This window comes from Hypanus sabinus, chromosome 9 (assembly GCF_030144855.1).
Source record: "Hypanus sabinus isolate sHypSab1 chromosome 9, sHypSab1.hap1, whole genome shotgun sequence".
Classification (NCBI taxonomy): domain Eukaryota; kingdom Metazoa; phylum Chordata; class Chondrichthyes; order Myliobatiformes; family Dasyatidae; genus Hypanus; species Hypanus sabinus.
The window spans coordinates 117,462,554-117,485,751 of record NC_082714.1 but is presented as its reverse complement, the minus strand read 5'-3'; positions in this window follow the sequence as shown (position 1 = coordinate 117,485,751).

Sequence of the window (23,198 nt, the reverse complement as noted above, 5' to 3'; positions counted from 1 at the left end):
ATAAATTTAATGAAGCAGAACAGATGGATACATCAGAAAGTTAGATGCATTTGATTGCACAAAACAAAAGAAATAACTGGATACTGTACACTGAGTAAATTGAGCAGTATTTTAAACCAGTTTTGCTGAGTGCATTGGGTAGAAAAGCATACAATTATCTTAAAAGTTTGACTGTTCCAACCAAATCAGCCAAAGCGTGCTTTGCTGATATGAAAGTAAGAGCTGATTTATACTTGTGCATACAGGAAACGCCGCACCCTATGCCATAACCCTGATTTTCACTTCTGTGTCACTCTACGCCGTAGCAAGCATGCGTTAGTGTGCACCAAAATACTAGTTGGTGGTGGGGTTTCTATGCCACTGTGTTGAGTTTCTTTGTGAGAGACATGGACGAGGAAATACTTTACAAACATTTTCGCATGTCGGCAGGTAGATTTGACGATTTGGTTCATCTATTTCGTATCAGTGTACGCACAGCCTACAGACATGGCGGAGAAGAAGCAACCGGAAATGCGTAGGAGGAAATGTGATGCTACCAAGCAGACCAATCACAGTTGTTGCAGTGTGCATCATCATGACGCATGAGTAATTTTTCTGGAGAGGCGCATGTCACACTACTGCATGGGGTACAGCGTAGATACAGCGTAGGGTACACAACTCCTACGGTGTAGATACGACACACAAGTATAAATCAGCCTTAGTGCAGGAACGTTTAGAACCAAATCCACTGTTAATTGCTGAATGCTTTAAGCATCATATGCAGAATCAAAAGGAAAGGGAATCCATTTCAGCATACTTGGCTGAATTGAAGAACTGGTCTGGCCATTGCCAATTCAGTGATGGTACTAATGATGTACTGGAAGATTATTTAATTTGTGGAATCTTACAGAAAACATTCAATAACAGCTCCTAACTAAAACACAACACATATTTAAATGTGCAGTTGAAATCACTGTATCGATGGAAATATCAGACAGAGATATAATTGTATTGCAATCAGGAAAGAAAGCAAGCGTGAACAAAATTGCAATAGCTAAAGGAACCAGCCAGGCAAAACACATTGTGTTACCACTGTGACAGGGACTTACATATATTAGACCAGTGCTGGTTTAAAGGTGAAACTTGTACAAAATGCAGCTAAGTAGGACACTTACAAAGAGCATGTCAGGCAGACAAAAATGAATGGACTACGCAGGGAGGAGAAAAAGATAAAAGGTCAAGTTGCAGTTTCAAAAGAGCACTAATCTGTATGCTGTTGATGAAGGATATGAAAATAACGACAGTGATACAGGGCTAGGTAGCCTTGAGAGTTAATATGAAAAATAACAATAGTCAAGCAATATGGCTTATACCAGAAGTGAAAGGGAAATTAAATAAAATGGAATTTGATACTGACTCCGCTCTTTCAGGCATTCCACAAAATGTGTTTGAATGGTATTTCAAAGATACTGAACTGAAGCATATAGATATCCAACTAAGAACTTACACTGGAGAAAAGATAACAGTTGTGGGAATGGTAATTTAACAGTGAAATTTAACAGTAAGCAAGCCACATTAAGCATGTATGTAGTAAAATCAGGAAGGCCAGCATTATGGGACCATGATTGTCTGAGACAACTACAGCTTGATTGGAGATCAACACACAATTTGCATGCCACATCCTTCCATAGATAACTGAAAACAAATTAAGGAAGGTACTGGATAATACCACAGCAGTGTTTAAGGATGGCATTGAAAAACTCCAACATATCAAGAGTAAAAGAGTGTTAAATAAAAATGCCACATCCAGGGTTTGCAAAGCATGTCCAGTTCTTTACACCATCTGTGAGCAGGATTGCATGGAAGCTAAAACAATTCTTTGCAATTTTGAACGGTGCCAATGGGTGAATGCCAGTGGTCCCAGAGCCAAGAAGAATGGACCTGTCAGGATCTGTGGTGATCTGAAGGTCACCATCAACTCAATACTGAAAGCAGATCATTAGCCTTTACCCATGATAGAGGATATTTTTCTGGAAGGTAAAACTTCAACAAAATGGACTGAGCTCTTGTCTATTTACAAATGGAAATGAAAGGAGAGTCCAAAATGTTTCTCACCATAAACACTCACAGATGACTTTATCACTATAGTTGGGTTATTTTTGGAGTAGCATCTGCACCCACCTACACACTGGCAGAAAGCTATGGATCATGTGCTAACAGGTTGCCCAGGTACTCAGTTTTACCTGGATGGCATCATTGTTACCAGTGTGGTTGACAAAGAGCATCTCCTAAATATCAAGACAGCCTTAAAAGATAAGAAGATTATGGGCCCAGAGCACAGCACAACAAGTGTGAATTCTTTAGACCAAACATCGCTTACTGTGGTTACACCATCCACACACAAGATTTACACATGTGTATTGAGAACATTCAAGCACTGGTGGTAGGTGACTCTGAGCCAAAGCTTATGCCACAGTTGTAGTCCTTTATAATATTTGTCAGTTATTATATCAGGTTCCTGCCAAACCAGGCTAATCTGCTCCACCCTTTGTTACCAGTGTAACAAAACTTTACACCCCTCAAACTTGATGCCTCAGACTCCACCCTGAAACGCCACCTCTGACAATTCTGTATCACCCTTTGAACTCATTACTACAGATTACGAAGAAAAGGCAATAGACAAGCAGTGTGAGGTGGCTTTCCAAAGGACAGTAGAAATGGTGATGTCAGACACTGTACTTACACTATTATGATCCACATCATCCAGTGAAGCTTGGCTGCGACACCTCACCGTATGATATAGTGCAGTATGAGTGATGGAAGTGAACACCCAGAGATGTGCATTATGTTGCCTAAACGCTGCAGAGAATAATTACGTACAGATTGACAGAGAGGCTTTGAGTCTGGTTGGGGTGTAAAACCTTTCAACCAGTACCTGTATGGGAGAGATTTTACCCTCATTACTGATCATCAACCACTAGTGTCCAACTTCAAGAGACGCTAACTTCCAGGAACTTGAAACTGCTTATCCTTTCCACTGTTGATCCCTCGATGAGGACTGGTGTGTGTTCCCTTGACTTTCCCTTCCTGAAGTCCACAATCAATTTCTTGGTCTTACTGACGTTGAGGGAAAGGTTGTTGTTGTGACACTACACAATCAGCTGACCTATCTCAATACTGTATGCCTCCTCATCACCTCCTAAAAGTCTGCCTACCGAAATGTCATTGGCAAAATTATAAATTGTGTTTGAAATGTGCCTAGCCACACAGTTGGCTGGTGGCACAGTGACATGAGCGCCAGACTCCTGAATGGAGGTTCTCATGTTCAAATCCAGTTGGGCCATTCCCGAGTGCCAGGTTGAGTGTTGAGCTCGCAACTCAACCTTGTAAAATAAAGAAAAAAACACTGCAAAATGTCTGTGTGAGGAGTGGCACATGACAGTCCTTCATTCCACACCTTGTAAGGCATGAAAATGCCTGATGCTGGCCTCTCAGCCATGAGTCAACGTCATCATCATCATCATAGCGACACAGTCATGGGTGTAGAGAGAGTAGAGCAGTGGGATAAGCATTCATTCTTGAAGTGTGCCAGTGTTATTTGTCAGTGACAAAGATATTATTTCTGAATCACACTGATTAATATCTCTCAATGAGGAAGTCAATGACCATTTGCAGAGGTAGGTACAGATTCCCAGGTTTTCGAGCTTGTTCGCTAGTACTGAGGGTATGATTGTGTTTAACACTGTGCTGAAATCAATAGTCAGTAGCCTAACACAAACTGTTGTCCAGGTGATATAAGGTTTATTAGAGAGTCGATGAGATTGCCGATGTTGTAGACCTCTTGTGGCAATAGACAATTTGCAGCAGGTCAAAATCCCTGCTGAAGCAAGAGTTGTTTCTGCCTATGACCAACTTCACAGTAGATCTGAATGCAACTGGTTGATATTTGTTGAAGCAACTCACCCTGATCTTCTCGGATACCGAGATGGTTGTCATCTTTTTGAAACAGGTGGGACACTCTGAATGCAGCAGTGAGAGATTGAGGATGTCCTTGAACACTGCCGCCAAATGGTTGACATTGGTTTGCAGAATCCTATTAGGTACACCATCAGGTCCTGATGCCTTGCAAGGGTTCACCCTCATGAAAGATGTCTGAAACAGAGATTACAGGGTCACCAGGTGCTGCACAGGTGTACTAACTATTTGTTAATTCACCATGCTGTTAGGTCCAGGATAGATCTTCAGAGATGTCTACACCCAGGAACATAAGACAGTTCATCTCTTGAAAGATGATATAACGTTGGTTTCCAAGACAGAGATCACAGAGTCATGAGATGCTGCAGGGATTTGTGTTGGTGTATTTTCATCCTCCTTCCCAAAGCAAGCAGAAAATCTTTTGAGCTCAGTTAAGAGTGAGCAATTCAGCCATTCATGATGTTAGGTTTCGGTTTGTAGGAATAATGACCTGCAAAGCTTGCCAGAAATGGTGAGCATCCAATTCCATCTCTAACTCCAATTGGAATTGTTTTTTTCATTTTTAACAGAGGGTTTTGTAGATCAAAACCTGGACTTCTTGCATAGGACTGAATCACTGGTCTTGAATGCCACAGGTTATGAATCTCCTGGTTTGTCCACAGATTTTGGTATGTCTCATATGTTTTGAAAGGTACACACTCATCCACACTGGTCTTGAAGAATTTGTTGACAACTGCAGCATATTCATTCAGATTGCAGATCAATCCCTTGATGTTGTCCAGTCCACTGACTTAAAGTAGTCTTGAAAGTACCTCTCCGCTTCCCTTGACCATAACTTCTTGATCCTCACCACTGTTGTTATGGTCTTTAGTCTCTGACTGTACAACCAGGTGATCGGACTTTCAAAGTACACATGTGTGATAGCACAGTAAGGGTTCTTGATGTTGGAGAAACAATGGTCAAGTGTGTTGGCTCCTTTGTTTCCACAGGTGATATGTTAGTGGTAGTTAGTCGGAGACTTCTTCGAGTTGGCCTGATTAAAATCTCCCGCAAATATAGAGAAGGTATCAGGTTGCGCAGTTTAATGACTGCTGATCACAGTGCTCAGCTCCTTCAGCGTTTGCCTGATGTTGGCTAAGGGTGGAATATAGTCATACATCTGACTATACAGACTATACAGATCACCCATTTACAGATTACAGCAATTGTTCGGCTACTGGGAGGAGGACACTTGGCGTGATTTTCCATATGACAGGCAATAGTCACATCCCTCTGTCATTGCATCAGTCGAATTTTTCTCCTTTCTTGAAAGGCATGAACATGGGAGGCTTCTTTCTCTGTTATGTGATAAATATTGATGAACTTATACATCCTTAAAGGCCACAGCGTGGAATAAGATAGCATTTTAATATAAGGAATATTGAACTTTAGTGTCATAAACAAGAACATGGGATCAGTAATTATGATGTTAACAGGCATACTACAAATCAGAATTGATCTTACAAACAAACTGTTCAAAAGCAAATTACAAGCAGTAACCAGTTTTGAAATTAGTGTAATTTCTCTAACTAGTTCAGTCTGCAGGCCACAGCAGGATGCTGCTCCAGAGCTATGGTTTACAATTAACATCACCATGAGATGTTCTTCATGCTTCAGTCAAAGGTAAGACAATGGTGGCATGTTAATTGGCCTACATCTAATCAGGCATGCAGTATTGTTGAGTACCTAGAAAGTCTACCTTCACAGCACTACTTTTAGGCATTTTGGTTCAATGTCTTCAGAAGCTTTCAGACCATTCATGTGAATTGTTCCAGCAAAGATCTATGAACATTCAGAGATGTCTTGTCAGGCTCAGTGTTCAAAATAATGTAGATTGAGAAGCAAAGAAGGTAATGGTTAAATTATCTGACATGGAAGTACTGGAAATTTAATTTACCTGTTGTTTAGCAACATGACGAATTGATGAGTTTTGCAAGAGCAAAGCTGTACTCAGTAGCAGCAACTTGGGCACCACAGGAAAAAGGAGGTCAACAACATTGGTTTGATGGGCATGTTTTCATTTGCTCTTTCTTATCCTTGAAGGGTTCACATGCATTAAGCAGCAGGAATGAGCTCTCTATGATTTAAAGGGATTATTAATTACTGTTTGTTGATTGATTTTCTCTCAGCAATTGTTATGATTCTACAGGCATTTGATGTTGCACAGTTCTTCCAAGTTAAAAGGCCAACTGACAGAACTGAAGGTCTTTCTGATTTCAAGGTTGTGCACAAGCTATTTGCTAAATGTGTGTAAATAAGCATTTCCTTGTGATATATTCTGCTATAAGATGAGCAGAGGAAATTCTGAGTGTTCAAACACTTTTTGCTGAGACAAACGAAATAGTCTAAGAGCTTCTGAGCACATAAAACCCAGACATCCAGGATTAGTATTGCAATGGCTCACTCCCTGGGTATACAAATATCCAGGGTGTTCAGTGATAAATTGCAGCAATATCTGAGCAAACAGAACTTCAGTAAAGTGGTTTACACATTAATCTGGGCCTTGCAACCACAAGTCCAACCTCAGAACTGCAACTTAAAGTTGAGAAAATCTGCATATGTTGGAAAGCCAAGTAACACACACACAAAATGTGGGAGGAAATCAGCAGGCCAGGCAGCATCTATGGAAAAGAGTGAACAGTTGACATTTTGGACCGAGACCCTTTAGCAGGATTGTAAAAATAGATGAGAAGTTACAGAAAAAAGTGGAGGGAGGGGAGGAAGAAGTTCAAGGTTGTGAGTGATTGGTGAAATCAGGAGAGGGGAAGAGGTGAGCTACAGTGCTGGAAAGCTGATAGGTGAAAGAGATAAAAGGCTGGAGAAGGGGAAATATGAAAAGAGAGGGTAGAAGAACATGAAAGAAAGGGAAGGGATCAGAGGGAGATGATGGGCAAACAAGGTGATGAGGTGACAGAGGGAAAGGGGACTAGGAATGTTGAAAAGGGGGCAATTACCACAATTTTGAGAAATCGACGTCATGCCATCAGGTTGAAGGTTACCCAGACAGAATATAAGGTTCTACTCCTCGAACCTGAGTGTGGATTCATATCAGGATAAGAGGAGTCTATGGCCTGACATGTCAGAATGGGAAGTAATATTGAAGAGGCTGGCCACTGGGAGATCCCACGTTTTCTGGCAAACAGAGAGTAGGAGTTCGGAGAAGCAGTTTCCCAATCTACGTCAGATCTCATTGATGTACAGGAGGCTACATCGGAAGAATGGCTACAGTAGATGATCCCACAAACTCACAGGGGAAGTGTTGCCTCACCTGGAAGGGCCGTTTGGGGCACTGAATGGTAGTGAGGGAGGAGGTGTAGGGAAGGTATATCACTTGTCCTGCTTGCAAGGATAAGTATCAGGGTACCAGGAGGGAGATCATTGGGGAAGGGTGAATGGACAAGGGAATCATTTCTCACATCCAGCAAAATTCAGCAGATCATCCATTTACAGATTACAGAACATGTTGTCTCCATGCCAGTAGCTGTGGATGTCCGCAGACTGCGATCCAGCTGCCGACCTCAATGGATCTAACAACCCGAGCAGATTCAGAACGTGGACCCCACCACCATCCTTGCAGGCTCCACAGATCCCAAAAACTTTCAAAGTGCTCATTCCAGAACTTCCTTCTCCGACGCCACCCTGGACCTTGACCTACAGCACCTCCAGGCCGGGGCTTTATGCACTGGAGCTGGAGTTCCATCTTCCCTTTCCCCACCACCACCACTCTGCAATCCTATGTCTCTCAGGAAGGGGCTTGCCCTTCTCTACCATCATTGTTGTTCTATCTTCCATTTTGCACATGTCTGCCCCCACCTCATCCTCCTGCCAACCCACCAGGGATAGTGTTCCTCTTTCCTCACCTACCACCCCAGCACATAATTCTCCATAACTTTTGCCATCTCTAACAGGATCCCACCACCAATCACATCTTTCCTTCCCCCCCCCCCCCACTTTCCATTTTCTGCAGGAATCACTCTCTATGTGACTTCCTTGTCCATTCTTCCCACCCCTCCTCTCCCCACTGTTCTCCCTCCTGGCACTTATCCTTGTAAGTGAAACAAGTGTGGTACCAGCCCCTTTACCTATTCCCTCACCACCATTCAGGGCCCCAAGCCATTCTTCCAGGTGAGGCATTTCAGCTGTGAGACTGCTGGGGTCGTCTACTGTATCTGTTGCTCCTGGAGTGGCCTCCTGTAGATCAATGAGACCTGACGTAGATTGGGAGACCGCTTTGCTGAGCACCTACGTTTCATCTGCCAGAAAAGGCAGGATCTCCCGGTGGCCACCCATTTTAATTTCACTTCCTATTCCCATTCCAACATGTCAGTCCATGGTCCCCTCTACTGCTGTGATGAGCCCACACTCAGGCTGGAAGAGCAACACCTCATATTCCATCTGGGTAGCCTCGAACCTGATGGCATGAAGATCATTTTTGTGAACTGGTAATTGCCCGCTCCCTTCACCATTACCATTCCATTTACCTCTCTCACCTCATTTCATTACCTGCCCACTGCCTTCCTCTGGTGCTCCTCCCACTTCCCTTTCTTCCATGGTCTTCTATCATCTTCAATCAAATTTCCCCTTCTCCAGCCCTATAACTCTTTCACCTGCAAGTTTCCCAGACTTTTACTTCATCCCTCCTCCTCTCCTGGTTTCACCTACCACTTACCACTTATACTTGATCCTTCCCTTACCCTTACCTTCTAGTTCTAACTTCTCATCTTGTTTTTCAAGTCCTAATGAAGGGTCTCTGCATGAAACATTGACCTTTTACTCTTTTCCATAGATGCTGCCTGGCCAGCTGAGCTCCTCTAGTATTTTGTGTGTGTGTGTTACTCAGAACCATAGTTACATTATCAGTGTCTGCCAAGGTGACTATAGTAATGAACTTTTTTAATTGGCTCTTTCCCAGTTGGTACCCATCGTCCTAATAAAGGTTTTAGCCCTAAGCATTGACTATTTGTTTCCCTTCCATAGATACTGTCTGACCTGCTGAGTTCCTGCAGTATTTTGTATGTGTTGCTCTTGTGTTTATTCTCTACAGAGAGTTGTGGACACAGCTCAGCACATCAGAGGAACCAGCCCCCTAGCCATTGCCTTTATCTATATGCTTTATCCCTTTATCTCTCTGCTTTAGGAAAGCAACCAGCTTAATCAGAAACCCCACCCATCCTCCAGTCTCCCCTCTCCCACTGGGAAGAAAACACAAAAGCCTGAAGTACAGTATATACCACCATGCTCAAGGACAGCTTCAACCCTGCTGTTATAAGATCATTAAATGGTTCTCCAGTATGATAAGATGGAATTTGGACCTCACAGGCTACCTCATTATGATCTGTATTTTGTTATTTACTGGCACTGCACTTTTTCTGCAGTGGTTACATTTCACTCTGCATTCTGTTATTGTTTTAACAATTCCAGCTCAATGTACTGCTGACACAAGGAAATCTACAGATGCTGGAAATTCAAGCAACACCCACACAAAAATGCTGGTGGAATGCATCAGGCCAGGTAGCATCTATAGGAAGAAGTACAGTCGATGTTTCCGGCTGAGACCCTTCGTCAGGACCTGCTGTGGAAATGCCAGTGAAAGGTTAAGTTCTCAACCAGGTCTGCTAACAAAATGGGGTGAAATGAGGTTTGCACATGGCTCCGGGAGCATTTCTTTTTTATGATGCTGAAATGGACTCTTAACACTGATCCAGCTTGTGCTCTTCTTTCTGAGAATGTATACTGTGTTAGCTGAGGTAGCTGAGTATTATGGAAGAGAGAATCACACATATATAGAGTGGTGCAAGTTTTCCTCAGAGCAGATATGGATTAGGATACTTAGTTCATTGAAGGTCCTTTCTACTTAAAGACGAGCCTAAATTTAGATGGGTTACTTACTGCAGCAGTGAAGAGAAGAAGATTGCTGAGAATACACAGGGCCGTATGTCTTGTTTTTAGGAGGTCTGCCAGAAAGACCTCTTCAGTTGCCAAACTGTTCAGGCCACCTTGATTTGGGGCTTTGCGTACAATTTGAAGCCTATCCTTTCTGGAAGGGATGCATGATCAAGTGCTTTATCACACTTGTGACTCAATTATAATGCATGAATACACACTACCTATAGTGGTTCAGGCAGCAGCTGTGCACTATTAATTTGCTGCCGAGCAACCCTAAACTGTTACTTAAACCTGCTTTCCATTCTAGATAATGTCTTATATTCTTCTTGCTTTGTGAATTTACTTCTTCCCTTACTCTTCGATATTATGTCAACCAACTGGCCCAGCCTATAGATGTCCAAGTTAAAGTGGAATTGTAGAGCCATTTTGTGGACCTTGGGCCAAAGCTGTTTAAGGTCATCCTCCAAGGCTATCTGCAGTCTTATCTGTTGAAAGTCGGAGAGCATCCACCAGCCATTTGTCTCTTGTTCACCTGCAGCTGCAAGGAACAAAATGATTGGGAGGACAATCGCAGAAGCCAGGCAGAAGTATGATTAGTTGATGCTTCTAACCAACAGAGCACTTTCCCGATTTTAAATACACATTGGGGTGTTTATTTTATCTTAACTTTTATTATTGTATGAGAGCCAAATATTCACAGCGATGGTTAGCAACCTGAGGAAGTAAATTGTGGGTTTATTGGGAATGGGGAATTGGGGACGTGATTAATGGTCTAGATGGGTATTCTTATGAGTTTGTTGAACAACTTGGACAACTTCATGTCTTGACTCCTGCCATTGACATTCTCTAGAGTTTGCACAATCCAGCATTTGAGGATGCACCTGGTGGACCTCTGCTCATGGAAGACATCTTGCCTCAGTCATCTCTCAACTTCCTCCTTCTCCTAGTCTCTTGGTGCTTTGCCAGAAATCCCTGTTGGCCAGGCTCCTTTCCCAGGTTCAGATTCACTTCCTACATAACTAACATCCATGGAAGAATTTTGGCATTGCACAAAGCAATGATGTGACTACAATACCATTGATGTTATGTGAATTTCTGAACACATAGATCCTAATTTATGTACTGTAATGACTAGCAAGAATAAAAGATGTTTCAATATTTATTAATTGTTTAAAATGGTAAATAAAGAAACTGCTTAAAGAAAGGAAAATTACATGGAGCAAGGGCAAACAACTAATAATACCTACAGATATAACTGGAGAATTACACAAAATTATGTAGTTGAATCAATTAATTCATATTGGATGAAACCTAAATATAATTTTGTATTAAAAGGAAATTATTATAAAGGGATAGTTTTGCCTTAGAGTTTTGATAACTAGTATTGTATATGATATCCAGTATCAACATTATGTGCAGGCAGGTGTGTTGCTTACTTGATGTACCACAGAGCATTCTGATTGGTTGCATCATAGCCCTGTATGAAGTCACTTTGTAGCTGTATAAAACCTCAGTTAAGCTGCACTTGGAATATTGTGTTGAATTCTGATCAACTCATTATAGGATAGATGTGAATGCTATGGCATGGGTGCCAAAGAGTATGCCACCGGGATAAGAGGGTATGACTTAACTTGGGTTCTTTTTCTTCTGGAGCACAGGAGACAAAGGGGAGACCCTTGCAGTTTATAAAATTATGAAAGGCATAGATGGGGTACACAGTCAGAATGTTTATTCCAGGGTAGAAATACTTAATACTCAAGATCATCCACTTAAGGTGAGAGGGAGAACATTTAAAGGAGACGTGCAGGGCATTATTTTTTAACAAAGAGTATGTTGGGTGTATGGAATGGACAGCTAGGGTGTGTGGTGAAAACATGCATACCAGTGATGTTTTAGAAGCTTTTAAATTGACAAGTGAGTGTGCAATGGTATGGATTATGTGCAGGCAATAGAGAGTGGTACATGTTTAGCACAGACTCCATGGGCCAATTGGATTGGCCTTGTGCTATAGTGTTCTAAACTATAGTGTTCTAAAATTTGTTAAATGAACTTATTTAAACGTAGAAGGGTGAGAATATATAACTGATGCCATATGGAATAATGGAAACAGAAGAAACCGCAGATGTTGGAATCTGGAGCAACAAGCGATCTGCTGGAAGATCTCAGCAGGTTGAGCAACATTTGTGGGAGGAAAGGCATTCCATATGGAATAAACAGTATTGATTAATTTAAGGGAAGTTTCATGTAAATATTCATGACTAGCAAAAGTGAAAATTGCATATTATTAAATTCAGCTTAATTGTTAGATAACTAATTTGTTTCAACAGCTTGTTCTAATGCTCAAGGGAATTTCTTACTCTGTTTTGAATTCAGTCATTCAGACATATTTTAAAGAAATCCTTCACTGGTGGCTGAAATGAACAAGCACGGTTTTGTTCCGAATTATGGCTTAAATTATGTCTTATACTTAGCCTAGTTAATGGAAATAATGGATGTAACTGCAAATTCCATGAGGATTTTACAACAAGTATTGTGAAGCAGCTGCACTTTGCTTTACATGATGTTATTTTGCCTTGTCAAATTATATACTCGTAACTGCCTTGGATATGAACTTAATTTAATTGTGTATTTTTTCATTGTTAAACTCATTCAGTCAGGAAATTAATAATGAAGGTACATGGGCTTTGGTCAGTATATAATTGAGTTTTACTACAATAGTAGATTCGATTGAAATATTATTCAAAAGACACAATGTAATCTTTAAGAAATTGTAAGCCACATTTTATTTTCAATATAGTATTTTGTGAGAAAAGCTGCTTCTAATTAGTACGTCCTATGGAATTTTGTAAACATTGAATAAATGTCTGAACAGTTGAAATGGCTGTCCTCCTGAAGAATTTTGGCACAAAACGTTGATTGTACTCTTTTCCATAGATGCGACCTGACCTGCTGAGTTCCTCCAGCACAGTGTGTTGCTCAGATTTCCAGCATCTGTAAATTTTCTCTTGTTTGTGACTTAACTTTCTCTGATCCCTTAGCATGTGAGATGTGTAATTTGATAGTGAGTAATGATTGTAAAGTGTTTGTGCAGACTAAACATTATTAATTTCTATAGAAAGCCTATTAGTGACTAAGTGTCTGCTGATCACTTTGAGAGCTGGGTTGATCGATTCTTTCTTAGTCTTAGGCACCATTAAAATGTGAATGTCAAGTTGGTTTGATGGATTATTTTCTGGATTCAGGCTTATCACTAGTAAGTAATATTAATGTTGTTTTGTAAGTCTGAGGAATGTTGTGGCCAAAAAAATAATGGACAAATGGATGAAGAGTGACTGTCAAATTGTCAAGCTGAGGATGTAGTGAACACTGTGTTGATGGACATATGTGTTGTTTGAATGAAAGAAACTAGACTTAAAACAAATATTTTGTCTATTTTGTGGTTGCTCTATTTTTGTGAAACTCATATTTATTGGGTTACCTTTCCCCATTTTGTCAGACTTCAAGTGAGGGCTGGAAATTGCAATCCAAGGGTGGATTCACAAGAGAGTCAGAATTCAGAGTTCTCTTGAAAACAGCAATAATCAAGTGGCAATGAAGAATCTTGAATGTTTGTGGAGATATTTTTGACTTGCTACGTAGTATTTTGTGTGTTTTATTTGTGCTTTCTATTTTATGATAATAAATTAGGTTTTAAGTTACTGTGCTGTGTTTTTTTACCCTTAGTACCACATCTCCTGGACGCTCAAGTAATTTGGTCTGATCAGCCTAGACCATTATATAGAACAAAACTATTTTGTTTTTTTGTCAGTGTTTCTGATTTTTTTAAGTTTTTTTCAGTGAGTTGCTCTCTTTCCAAGTATTAAATGCTAAAATTGTCTAAGGCATTGGTGAGGCCAAATTTGGAGTGTTGTGTACAGTTCTGGTCACCGAATTATAGGAAAAATGTCAACAAAATAGAGAGAGTACAGAGGAGATTTACTAGAATGTCACCTGAGTTTCAGCACCTAAGTTACAGAGAAAGATTGAACAAGTTAGGTCTTTATTCTTTGGAGTGTAGAAGGTTGAGGGAGCACTTGATAGAGGTATTTAAAATTATGAGGGGGAAAGATAGAGTTGACGTGGATAGGCTGTTTCCATTGAGAGTAGGGGAGATTCAAGCAAGAGGACATGAGTTGAAGGTTAAAGGGCAAAAGTTTAGGGGTAACACGAGGGAGAAATTCCTTATTCAGAGAGTGGTAGCTGTATGGAACGAGCTTCCAGTAGAAGTGGTAGAGGCAGGTTCGATATTGTAATTTTAAAAAATAATTGAATTGGTATATGAACAGGAAAGGAATGGAGGGCTGAGTGAAGGTTGATGGGACTCGGTAAGAGTAAGCATTTGGCATGGACTAGAAGGGCCGAGATGGCCTATTTCTGTGCTGTAATTGTTATATGGTTATATAGGATTGATAAAGTTTGCCTTGGTAGTGACTTAGTAGATAAATCTGCAAATAATTAAACTGGGCTCTGATTCTTTCTTACTGGTAAAGTAGGCTGATAACCCCGACTTTATATAGTGACATATGATGAAATTTACTTCATTGAAGTAATGAGAAGGCAGCATTTTCAGTTTCAGTGGAAACTGAATTTAAAAGTAACAGAATTTCAGAGAAGTGTAAGCCATATCTGGAAAACAGATCATGAAAAACTTTACTTATATTGATGCAACATCACAATAAAATCAGTTTGTGACTAACACATCCAGAAACTGATCAAAATTGAAGTTCCAGCATGTTGTAAAAGAACCAAAGGCTCTGTAAATGAAAAGAAAGATTTTTCCTCTCTGATTTGCTTGTGGGTTTTGTCTATTCACAGATCTGTGAATAACAAGAACATCAGATGGTTGCAATCAGGACTCCAAAGCATCTGGATTCATCAGTAAATGTTAAAATTCCATTGGATTAAAAATTATTAGAATAATAATGCAGGATTCAAACAGAGAGCTACTGCAGTCACAACCTTAAATTTAGCTAAAATTATTTTGATGATTTTGTTGCAATTTATATGACCTAGTAAATATTTTTTGTATTTGCTGACATGATATGAGTGCGACTGGGAAGACATTCTGAGGAGAAAAGCATACTAAAAAATGAATACCCCTCTTTAAATATAAACCATAAATTTCCAACTGTGATCTCCGAGAATCAATATGCAGGTTTTTCCAAAAGTTCATAACCACATTCTTCTAAAGATTTTGAGACCTTAACTTAAAAAAACTACCATCTTTTTAGGCTTCTGACCCATTCCTTTCCAGTTCTGATGAAGGTCTTGGCTCAAAAAGTTGACAGTTTATTTCCCTCCATAGAAATTGCTTGATTTGCTGAGTTTCCCCAGTACTCTGTGTGTTTTGCTCATAATTTCCAACATCTCCAGAATATTGTGCAATAATAAAAATGATTAATTGCTTTTGGTCAGGTGTAAGCTATTACGTACCTTGTCTGTTTTTCTTTCACATGGAGCACTCTAACAGAGAACAAATCATAAATATTTATCTTATTTTTCTTTACACCACATCCCCATTCAAATGGTCGTTCCATCGTGTTGGTTGTGGCTTTGTTGGTGGAGTTCCCACCCATCAGTGAAAAGATTGTGGGTTATTGTTCTGCTCAGGAGACTATATCTAAGCTGAACCCTCAATGTAGTATCTTGGAATCACAGCTTTTGGAAGACTTTAAGTCAAGTCTGAGACTAGACATTAAGGTGGATGTGAAAGAATTACCATTACTTTCTTGCATAAGATCTGCCATATTGACTAATTAAGCATCAAAGTAGATTACTTCCAAAGTAGATTATTTTTTTAACATTGCATTGCTCCTTGTGAATAAACTGTTTACCCCATTTTTCAAATGTACACCAGTGACTATACTTCAAAAGTACTTTATTAGCATTATCTTGTCTAACAACATTCTGAGTTAAGAGAACGGTATGATATCCTTTACAGATAATGCAATAGTTTCCCTTCACATCTGCCTCAAGCTGTTTAATTTTAAAGTCTAATCCTTAATAATGAATAAATTATATTGGAGTCATCACAGACAGTCACTTACTAATAAATCAACTTGCTCCCACTACAGTTCTAAGATGGATGATGAATCTAGTGAAGTAGCTATAGGAGTAAATGAATGAAGAACATTGTGGATTTCGTTCAGAATCAGAATCAGTTTTAATATCACTGGCATATGTCATGAAATTTGTTAACTTAGTAGCAGCAGTACAATACAATACATGATGGTATAGAAAAAAGAATAAATGAATCAATTACAGTAAATATATATATAAAAGTTAAATTAAAAATTAAAATTGATTCATGTTCCCTCATCTTACCCTTCCTGTAGTCCACAATCAGTTCTTTGGTCTTACTGATGTTGAGTGTGTTGTTGCTGTGACACCACTCAACTAGTTGGTCTATCTTGCTCCTCTACACTTTTTTGTTTCCATTTGAGATTTTGTGAATAATGGTTGTATAATCAGCAATTTTATCGAAGCCATTTGAGCTATACCTAGTCATATAGTCATGTGTATAGAAAGAGTAAAGCAATGAGCTAAGCACACATTCCTGAGGTTTGCTAGTGTAGACCATCAGCGAGGAAGAGATATTATCATCAATCCACATAGATTGTGATCTTCCAGTTAGGAAGACAAGGATCCATTTGCAGAATAAGGTACAAAGGCCCAGGTTCTGTAGATAATCAATCAGGGCTGTGGGAATGATGGTTTTAAAGACTGAGCTATTTTCAACAAACAGTATCCTAACATAGGGTATTTGTATTCTTCAGCTAAAGCCGTGTGAAGAATCATTGAGGTTGCACCTGCAATAGAGCAATCGTGGCAATAGGCAAACTGCAGTGGATGCGGGTCCTCGCTGAGGCAGGAGTTGATTGTAGTGGTGACCGACTTCTCAAAGCATTTCATCACCATTGATGTGAGTGCTACTGGATGATAGCCATTAAGGCAGCTCATGCTACTGTTCTTTGGTACTGATATAATTGTTGCCCTTTTGAAGCAGGTGGACCTCTTACCCTCTCCTGACCATAGCAGTGAGAGGTTGAAAATTTCCTTGAATACACCTGCCAATTGGTTGGCACAAGCTTTTAGAGCCTTACCACTGGGGTCTGCTGCCACCTGAAAGACAGCCTGACATTGGCCACTGAGACAGAGATCATAGGTTCACTACATGCAGTAGGGATCTTCACAGCTATAGTTATATACTCCCTTTAAAAACAAGCATAAAAGGCTTTGAGCTCATCTGGTAGAGAAGCATTGATGCCATACATGGTCTTGGGTTTGTCTTAGTAGGAAGTAATGTCCTGCAAATCTTGCCAAAGTTGATGTGCATACAATGTCGCCTCCAACCTTGCTTGGAATTGTTTCTTTGCTCTTGAAATAGCCCTCTGCAAGTCATTCCAGACTAGACTGGAATCAACGAGGGATGCTTGACAACTGTGGCAGGGTTTGAAATCCATAACCTCCTACAAAGTTAAATCTTGTGACCTAGGGGACAGCAGAGCTTCACTTCCAGATGAGCTCAATGCCTTCAAAGCTCACAATGTTCACCAGTACAGGCAGAAATCATTGCACAGCCCCATGACTCCTGATGGTCTTTTTGTCTGAGTATATGTTTGCTGTCTTCAAAAGAGTGAATCCAAGGATAGCATCTGTGCTGGGCGGTGTACCTAGCCAAGTATTGCAGACCTGTGCTGACCCTACCAGGGATAGGGTTGCTCTTATCCTCACCTACTACCCCACCAGCCTCTGAGTCTAGCATATAATTCTCTAAAACCTCTGCCACCTCCAACAGGATCCCATCACCAAACACATCTTCCCCCCCCCCCCCACACTTTCTGCTTTCCGCCAGGGTTGCCCCTTATGCGACTCCTTTACCGAAACGTCCCTCTACACTGATCTCCCTCATTACACTTACCCTTGCAAGAGGAACAAGTGCTCCACCTGCCCTTACACCTCCTCCCTCACTACCATCCAGGGCCCTTAAACACTTCACCTGTGAGTCTGTTGGGTTCATATGCTGTGTTTGGTGCTCTGAGTGTGGCCTCCTGTACACCGGTGAGACCTGATGTAGATTGGGAGATCGCTTCGCCAAGCACCTAAGCTCTGTCCGCCAGAACAAGTGGGATAATTTTAATTCCACTTCCCATTCTCATCTTGAGATGTCATCAATGGCCTGATGAGGCCACACTAGATTGAAGGATTGGGCAAACCTGATGGCATGAACATCGATTTCTCAGGCTTCCGGTACTGCCCACAGCCTGCGCACCATCCTTCTTCATTTCCCATCCCCTTTTCTCTCTCTCACCTTATCTCCTTGCCCACTCATAACCTCCCTCTGGTGCTCCTTCCCCCTTTATCTTTCCTCCATGGCCTTTTGTCTCTTTTATCAATCCCCTTCCCAGCTCTTTCCTTCATCCCTCCTCCTCCAGGTTTCACCTATCACCTGGTGGTCCTCCCTCCCATCCCCCCACCTTTTAAGTTTATTCCTCGGCTTTTTTTCTCCCGTCCTGCTGAAGGGTTTCCATAGATACTGTCTGGCCTGCTGAGTTCCTTCAGCATTTTGTGTGTGTTGCTCAGATGTCCAGCATCTGCAGATATTCTCATGTTTGTGACCAATTGGCTGGTGTATTCACAGATATCTTCAATATCAATAAGACAAAGGAACTGATTGTAGAACTTAGGAAAGGGAAACCAGAGGCCCCTGAGCCAGTACTTATCAGAGGATTAGAGGTGGAGAGAGTCAGTAACTTTAAATCCCTCGGTGTCACGATCGTAGAGGACCTGTCCTGGACCCATCATATAGATATAATTGCAAAGAAGGATGACAGTGCCTCTGCTTCCTTAGGAATCTGCAGATCTGGCATGTTATCGAAAACCTTGGAAAAATTCTACAGATGTGTGGTGGTAAGTGTGCTGACTGGCTGCATTACTGGTGTGGGAACACGAGTGCCTTTGAGTGAAAAATCCCAAAAAAGGTAGAGGATTCGGTCAAGTACATCAGGAGTAAAACCCTTCCAACCATTGAGAACATCTACATGAAACATTACCATAGAAAAGCAGCATCCATCATCAAAGATCCTCATCACCCAGGCCATGCTCTTTTCTCGCTGCTGCCTTCCGGCGGTAAAAGGTACAGTTGCCTCAGGACTCACACCACCAGGTTTAACAACAGGTACTACCCCTCAGACATCAGGCTCTTGAACACTCATTTAAGTACTCTTTTAACTTATTATTTCATGTTCGTTATTTATTGCTATTTATTTTTATCTGCTTTGCACAGTTTGTTGTCCATTGTCCCTGTTTACAGTTACCATTCCATAGATTTGCTAAGTTTGCCTGCAGAAAAAGAATCTGATGGTTGTTCGAGGTGACATGTATGTATGACTCTGATTATAAATTTTACTTTGCTCTTTGAACTTTGAACATTTATAGCTGGTTTTCTTGTGCAGACATGAGTTGCCAGACTTAAATGCCACAGATCTAGCTCTCAGCAGACGATGAATCTCCTGATTCATCCAGGGCTTTTGGTTTGGGACTGTGTAACAAGTTTTTGTAGGCACATAGTCAACCACACGGGTTTCAATGAAGTCCAGATTCGAAGATGAATTCTTAAATACAATCTATAGTGGGATGGCTGATAGAGTTCTTGCATTGCTTTTCCTTTGTTTCTTTGTGTTTTTCTTGGAGGCATGCAAAAATACTTGGTGCCTTCTATTACTTTCAATGGTCATAGTTCAGAGATTGCAGTCAGTTTTTCCAAGGAAATTTTAAGGACGCTTTAGAATTGTCCCTTTTCTGCCCTTCGGGAAAATGTTTGCTATAATGAATTGAGATACTATTCTAACAACACTTTTTATATTTTTAAGTTTTTCTCTATATTTGTGGTTAATACACTATAAATGTGATTTCATATTCCACTTAAAATCATAGAATGCAGTTTTAATAAATATAAATATTTTTCACACACAAGGGCATTTAATATGGAATCTAACTGCAAATAAAGACTGTGACAGAGACTTATCATCACCATAACTGGAAATGAATACAGATTTTATATAAACACAAGAAATTCTCCAGATTCTAGAAAACCAAAGCAACACATGCAAAATCCTGGAAGAACTCAACAGGTCAGGTAGTGTCTATGGAAATGAATAAGCATTTGATGTTTTGGGCCAAGATCTTTCTTCAGGACTGGAAAGGAATGTGATAGATGCCAGAATAAAGAGATTGGGGGGTAGGGAAGGAAGTTAGCTAGAAGGTGTTAGGCAAAGCCTGGTTGTGGGAAAGATAAAGGTCTGGAAAGGAGAGAGGACTGTGTGAGAAAGCGAAGATGGGGGGGGGGGGGCACCAGAGGGAGGAGATAGGCAGCTGAAAAGAAGTAAGAGGCAAAAGTGGATAATAGAAGAGAGAAGGAAAAGGGGAAATATTACTGGAAGGAGAAATTGATGTTCATACCATCAGTTTGGAGGCTACCCAAAATGTGAGGTGATTCTCCTCCATGAGAGTGGCCTCATCATGGCAAAAGAGGAGGCTGTGGACCAACATGTCAAAGTAGGAATGGGAATAGTAACTAAATGGTTGGCCTTTGAGAAATTCTACTTTTGGCAGACTGAGCGGAGGTGCTCGACAAAGGGGTGTCCCAATTCACAACAGGTCTCACCATTGTAAAATAGGCTGCATTAAGAGCACTAGATATGATAGATCATCACAACAGATTTGCAGGTGAAGTGTAACCTCACCTGGAAGGACTGTTTGAGACTCTGAATGGAAGTGAAGGAGGAAGGGAATGGGCAGGCAAGGCACTTTGGCTGTTTGCAGTGATAAGTCCCAGGAGATAGATTAATGGGAAAGGACAAATGGACAAGGGAAATCATGGGGGGTGGGGAAGTAAAGGTGTGTTTAGTGGTAGCATCACTTTGAAGATATTAGTTGTGGAGAATAATGTGTTGGGTGCCAAATGATACATAGGTTAGGACAAGAGGAAGTCTATCCCTATTTCTATCCGTTAAGGTGGTGGAAAAATGGGGTGACACAGATACCGAGAAACTAAGGAGATGTGGATAAGGGCAGTATCATTGGTAGAGTAAAGGAAATCCTGTTCTTTGAAGGACATTGGCATGTCTGATGTCCTGGAAAGGAATGCTCATTCTGGGAACAGATGCAGAGGACAAAAGGGAATGGCATTTTTACAGGAGAGAGGATGGGAAGAGGTATAGTCAAGATAGCTGTGGGAATCAGTGTGTTTATAAAGGCTGTCAGTAGTCATTTTGTCACCGTAGATGGAGAGAGATTGGGAAAGAAAAGGGAGGTATCAGAAATGGACAAAGTAATTTTAATGGCAGGTTGGAAGTTGGAGGCAAAGTTGATGAAATTGATGGGTTCAGCATGGGTGCTTGAAGCAGCACCAAGGCAATCACTACTATAGCAAAGGAAGAATTGGGAGCATTACCAGGGACTCTTCTACATAGCCAATAAAATGGCAGGCATAACTGGAGCCCACAGCTACTCCTTGAGTTTGGAGAAAGTCAGAAGAACCAAAGGAAAAATTGGTGAGGGTGAGGAACAGTTCTGATAGACAGAGGGATATGGTAGTAGAGGGGATTTTGCTGGTTCTATTGATGAGAAAAGAGCAGAGAAATTCAAGGCCTTCTTGATGTGGGATAGAAGTGTATAGGTGCTGGACATCCATGGTGGAAATGAGGTGGCCAGGGAGAGAAATTGAAAGTTGTTAAGGTGAAGTGCCGCAGATGTAGGTGGGGGTATGGAGTAGACATATGAGAACACAATTTCAGTGGGGTAGGAGCAGGCAGAGCCAATGGCCTAGTTGGACAGTCAGGCTTGTGGATCTTGGGTAGGCTATGGGGTAAGGAATCTATGAATTTGGTGGCAGTGGATGGGAGTCCTCCAGAGTCGATGAAGATGATAGAAGTGTTGGAGGTAACTTTCTGATGATCCAGAGAGCGGTCCTCTTGAGGGGGTAGGTTAGATGAAGTGTCTAAGAGTTGCTGCCTGGCCTCTGCAAGGTAAAGGTCAGTCCACCACACTATTAACAGGACCCGCATTGTCTGTGGGTTTGATAGTAAATTTGGGATTGGTACAGAGAGAGTGGAGCGAGTTCATTTAGAAGGGTTAAGGTTTGAAGACAAGTGAGGAGTGCTGAAATTGAGCTGGTTGATTTCTCATCATCAATTATAGGTGAATAGATCCAGGGCAGGCAGAGAAGGAGATTAGGATGTCCAAGAAAAGGAGGGTTGGAGATGGAAAAATGGTTATTGGTGCAAGGTGGGGAATTCTTTCTAAAAATGTGATTTGGAGGTGGAGGTGACAGAAGAAGAGCTCAACATCATGTAGACAGAGAACTCACTGAGGCTTGGGCAAAAAGGGACAAAGGTAAGGAAGGCTCTTGTTGAGAGAAGAACATTCTGCTTCAGAGAGGAGAATGCCAATAGGGTTTTATATGCAAATTGATGGATTAAGACAGGAATTGAGACCAGGGTGGATACCTACAGTTTGAATAAGTACACCAGACCTGTAGCAACCATCTCCAATCAATATCTTTCTCATATTTTCCATGTTTTTCTCTTGTGACCCCTTCTGCTTTGATCCTTTATATTTTCAACAAGTATATACACACATTTATCTGCTTCCTGGGAGCATCAATTGACACAGATACTCTGAAAAAAGCAAACTGGTGATATTTTTAACTATCCAGCTAAGATTTGAATTGAACATAGAAACAAAGAAACAGAGAAAACCTACAGCACAATATAAGCCCTTTGGCCCACACGTTTTGCCGAACATGTCCCTACCTTAGAAATTACTAGGCTTACCTATAGCCCTCTAATTTACTATGCTGCATGTACTTATTTAATAGTCTCTTAAAAGCCCCTATTGTATCGACCTCCACCAGCGAAGCCATCAGCCCATTCCGCACACTCACCACTCTCTGAGTAAAAAAACTTACCCCTGACATCTCCCCTGTCATCTTTTCTAATAAAATGCTGGTTTTATTCCTCAAAGCCTCCACTGTACCTGATGTCAGCTCCTTATTTATTGATAAAATGTCTTATGATTTTTTTTCTTTCCTAGCCAAACTTAAGTTTTAGGAAGTAGACCTCTCATTCATGCTCCAAGAACATTTCAGAAAATATCATTGTGCATCAATTATTGGCCTATGTTACCAGTTCTGACCAAATGTTTCTCACAGGCCAGCCCATGAATGTGTAACCATGTTATTAATGTTCTTCCCTGTGGTATATCAATGAGAAGTTGTT